We start from the raw sequence: 5591 nt of genomic DNA, 5'->3' as shown, positions 1-5591 counted from the left end.
AAAAAAAAAAAAGAATATCTGGCAATGGAAATGTAGTATATATACCTGTTATTTTCTTTTCAATAATTCTTTTGTGCATGAGGGTACCCTGTAAAGACAATATATGTATTCTTCTTAATCATATGAAAGAAAAAGCAAGAGGAAAAATAGAGAACAACTCAAAAAGAGAAAAGTTGATGTATTTGGGCAGAGGTGAGGATAATTTTATAAACCAAATAATATATATAGATAAAATGCTTGCAGGCAATTTGCAAAGCTAACTAGAGATTTTCTTACTTGCACTACAGTGAAGCAAAATGTTCCATCAAAATGCCTGCAGCAGTTTTAGAGTTGTTTTTCTTTATTCTAGGAACCAAGCACATATGTGAATTATATTGACTAGAACTTCTTCATGTGATGTGAAAAACAACACCCAAGCTCTGTGACATGAAATCCTTTCTTCCAGGCATATACCTTCTCTGGGACTCAGTTTCCTCATAAAAGCCATAACTATCAGATGATTATGAACACACACACATACACACACACACACAAATACTTACAATCTCTAAAGTACACAAATGTAATATATACTATTATTTAATTTGCTTTTTACATAACCAAAAGGGTTATTTCTGATTCACTTAAAAAAGATTAGATCCATATGTATACACACCTACGCACACAGCTGAGCTGAGGGCTGCAGACAGGGTTTTAATATAGTACAGAACAAAGCTCCTGACAGCAGAAGCCCTTAGTCTCTCTATAATAAGGCACCAAAGTTCTTCAAATTTGGGGACACGATGTCTAAGTGCACAGGAGAGGACAGTGAGAGGTACAGAGAAGCAAAAGCGGTGTTCCTCTTAAAGACTACCAAGTTCCATTTTTAAGGTATTGTGCTGGTAAACACATAATGTACTGCCTCTACCAGTGTGTGCTGACATATGGAGAAAAGATAATCAAAGGCTTAATACTGTAGATGACTAAGTGCAATGGAATTTCAGTAAAGGTCCTGAGGGTAAGCGGGGACGTGCATAAGTCAATAAGTAAAAATATTCCACTGAAGACTGACTGAATTTTGGACAGCGGAAACAGAGAGGCACACACGGGGCATGAGGAGGATGAAGTTTTGCTGAGGGCTACCCTTTCTTATCAAGCTAAAAAAGTGTTCATGATGAAGATATAGTATAGTGGGAAGATGGATCATAAATCTAAAGAGGATAAAAGATATAATTTTGAACCATGAATAAATTGTGGCAGTAAATAGAATGCCATCACACATCCCTGGAGAAAGATTTTAGTCAGATAATTATTGTAATACCAACTCAACTATATTTAAAAATATTATAACCAAGTAAGAACAATGGATACAAAATTATAGAATGAAACAAAAAATACATACATTTGAGTGCAGTTTATTTCAACTAGCAACATAGCACTAATTACCTTTCCAATATGTATAAAATTGTAAACTATAGTGAAATGAAAAAGAAAGGGCTAGAGGAACAAATTTTCCAGACATCTTGTGCTAACTACCATACCTTGGGGTTATGGAAATCCATACTGATATTTGTCACCAATATTTGAACTACACTTATAAGTCTTAAATCCTAGTTAGCTGGTAACTCCGGAGCACATTTCTCATTAGAGGCATGAAAGAATTTTGTCTGGAAAAAGGTATTTGATTTGATTTCAAGACTGCATCAAAATCACATCTGCAATGTTAAATTGGCATTTCTGGTCTAATTAGATGTACAAGGTCTCTGTATTCCAGTGTTTTACCAGTTGTTCCCCAAAGCTTCTTGAGGCCTCTTTAATAAAGTTTATCAATTTGGTTTGTAAAAAAAAAAAATCAATTTTCTTCACTGTTCAAGAGATGAGAAGGTTGAAACGTAGGTACCAGTAGTGCCATGTACTCTTTCAAAGTCTGACAGTCAAATTCTCCTTTGCTTCTAGGAGAGAATCCATCCAGTGTTTCCATCAGTGCTTGGCTTTCCTTAGCCGTAGTTAGTGATTATATCACTCTAATCTGCTCTGAACTGTTAGATGGAATTTTTTCCATTTCTGTGTCTTTGTGTGTCTTCACATGGCCTTCTAATATCTATCTATCTGCTATCTATCTATCTATCTATCCATCATCTATCTCAAAGAAAGCATTTAATTAGGACTTTGCTTACAATTTCATAGGATTAACCCATGATCATTGTGGTATGAAACATGGTAGCAGACAGGTCACTAGAGCAGTTAGCTGAGAGTTTACATCTCAATCTTCCAGCAGAAGACACACACACAGTGAGAGAGAGAGAGAGAGAGAGAGAGAGAGAGAGAGAGAGAGAGAGAGAGAGAGAGAGTTTAAAATTTCAAATCCTAGCTTAAATGGCTCTTTGGATGTCCTGCTCCTTCCAGCTTTATAGATTGTGATTCATTTTCCTCTCTTTGGCTGTTTCTGCACTTCATCTGCAACCAGGCTTGGTAGGTATCACATGGTTCTGGAATCCTCAACATTTTGGGGGTTCTAGCACAATACAAGATTCACCTTTACAGCTTTACATAATGGCATATCCAAGTTTCCATGCAGGGACTCCTCTACCAAGTTCCTGGCATCTGGGGATTTCCTTAGCCATGGGGAAGATTGCACAGCTCCTTCACTGTAATATACTTGGTGTTGAAGCCGACATCGTGTGGCTGAACTTGTCACATTTTTCTACTTGCTTGGGCTGAAATCTAGCCCTCTCCAGGAATTACATTTTCATAAGCTTTGATTGAGCTGCATAGCCATCAACTTCTTATCTCTGAGAAGGTGTCCAGAATGGGGTTTGCCTTTGCACAAGTTGGAAGCTTAGCTGCTGTGTTGTCTAGATCTGAGAGCATCACTCCCTTTATTCCATTTTGAATCAAGTCCTTATTTAAACATTATTTCCTTAAAGAAAATACTTTGGCACCAACATATATTTGCAGGTTCTCCTTTTGCCCCAAACTGTACATTTCGTATTTCTCTTTGTCTTGCTTGCTCCTTTTCATTATTGGCCTACATAAGAATTATTACTAATAACCACATGGCAGAGTCAACCATTAGGCTATCTTGAAATCTCTGCTGATGATGACAACAGTTCAAAAGTCTTCAATTTAATCTCTAACAAAATACTTGGACAAGGCCAGAAAGCAACCACATTCATTGCTAAAACAACACAAAAATTGTCTCTAGTATTCTTCCCCTCTGAAAGCTCTTGGGGTGGGCTGTCACAGTCTATATTGCTCTCCACATTACTGCCTTCTAAGCTCCTAGTTGGACTGCCCATTAAGCCATGCTAACAGAGTTCAACCACTCTTCTAGTCAAAAATCCCAAAGTTGTTCATTTTCCTCCCCCAAACAGCATAGTCAGACCTAGCACAAAAATTCCTCAGTCCCTGGTATCAATTTCTGTCATCCCAACTCTTTTAAATATGAATTCTTATAAAATAAATATCAGGTTACATACTTTCAACATATGATGGTACAGAGTAAATACTTTCACTCTAAAAAGGAAGAATCCGAGAATACCAAGAGATTAGAACCAAGAACAAAACACCATCAAGCAAGGCAAATACCAAATCCTGCAGGTTGCTCTATATCCAGCATTTGGAGTGCATAATATAACCAACTGGGCTTCTAAAGTCTTTGATAGCCCAATTCCTTTAGCCCTGAAGCCCATGATATACACAGCTTTCTCTTAGGTGGAACCATCCATAACCAGAGTGTTCCTTGATAGATGTCTCATGGTCCTGTCAACTACAATATTCTGGGGCCCCCACTGCAAATTAGGCCCTACTTCACACTTCATACAGTGGGCTTTCAGGACGTCTTTACAGGAACACAATCTGGTCACATGTTGCCTGTCCTTAGGCCATATGCAAGACTCCTTTAGTCTTATATCCTCCACACCTCCTAAATCACTACTACATAGGCAATGGTGTCATGCTCTGTTTCTTTTTTAAGATGTCCCTTTGTCCACTTGGACCACAGATGTGATGGTTTGTATAAGTTTGGCCCAGGGAGTGACACTATTAGAAGCTGTACACTGGTTGAAGTAGGTGTGTCCACTGTGAGTGTGGGCTTTAATACCCTCATCCTAGCTGCCTGGAAGTCAGTCTTCCACTAACAGCCTTCAGATGAAGATGTAGAACTCTCAGCTCTGCCTGCACCATGCCTGCCTGGATGCTGCCATGCTCCCACATTGATGATTATGGACTGAACCTTTGAACCTGTAAGCCAGCCCTAATTAAATGTTGTCATTTATAAGACTTGCCTTGGTCACAGCAGTAAAACCCTAACTAAAACAACAACCATATCAGCCTCTGTGTGCTGATCTTGGAGAAATATGTCCCTAAGTAGTGGCTTCCAAGAAACAGAGACTGTTTTAGGATAGGGTTTCTTCCTTAAAATAAAAGAAACACGAGTCTTCCGAAAATGAATCCTCTAAGAGGTAGGGATTTGGTATAAGGACATTTTTCTTGTTTTACAAGCTTTTCATATGAGACTAAAGTTGAATTGAGTTGAAGGACTTAGCCAGTGCCCACTAGTAAACCATCAGTGTGAAGAGAAATGGCCCCATAAAGGATTTTGCGTGAGTACCATGTGAGGATAGAGAAAGTTCCTTGTTTTTATTTTTCTAACAGCAATAAACCTAATATTGCCAGACCAAAGGCTATTAAGGTCATTTTTCTTCATTTTAAATATATATAAGACCCAAGGCTATTAGAGTCATATCTCTTCATTTTCTGAAATATTCAGAAAGTTGTCAGCTCACATACTCAAGCCAGTAAAAGATAGGGTGCATTGACCTTAAGAACATAGCACTTGGCAATCCTTATTTCATCCCCCTGAACATATATTTGAGTCTTTCTATATTAATATAGCCTGTATCATATCTTCTTCTCCACTCAACCACTATCAATACTTCCCCAACAAGTTTAATTTCCAACTACATTTTAAATACTTATCCTTAAATCCACAGAGGAGTATAGCTCCCAAACCTCATCAAGGATAGCGAGTGGAGGCTGGAACCAGTGGAGCAAACAGAGCCCCAACTGGACATCTCCCATTGCCAAATTAAGCTTCCAGTACTGGGAATGGATCATATCTAATCAAGTTGCTATTCAAAGGGGTCCAATGGGAATCCCTAAGCAAACTAGGCCCTTGCCAAGGCTATTCATTTCTCTCCACTCATGACCGTAAGGCCTTACTACTGAATACAATATCTGCACAACTCATTGAACACAGAGAAGACAAAATGGTCCCTACCTAAAGCCTTTACCCCTACATAATAGTGTTCATGATAATGGAATATATTCTGCACACTCCCAAAGGAGAAAAGAAAATGGCAACCTATCTACAAAACCTTCAATCTACAGTGGTGACCAGCCTGCAAGATGCACTGGTGTAGTAGTGGTACAAAGTTTGTGGGAGCAGCCAACTCAGATTTGACTTAATTTGAAACCCACTCCCTGAGATGGAACCCATGTCTAGCAGTGATTGAGTATGCCAGAACCTCAGACTAGATAGTTTAGGGAGCTCGCAGAACATCAAATACTACCCTTCTGCTAAAGAAGCATAACAATAAAATGACTCCTAA

Source organism: Mastomys coucha, unplaced genomic scaffold (assembly GCF_008632895.1).
Source record: "Mastomys coucha isolate ucsf_1 unplaced genomic scaffold, UCSF_Mcou_1 pScaffold23, whole genome shotgun sequence".
Classification (NCBI taxonomy): domain Eukaryota; kingdom Metazoa; phylum Chordata; class Mammalia; order Rodentia; family Muridae; genus Mastomys; species Mastomys coucha.
Note: the sequence above shows the minus strand (reverse complement) of the source record.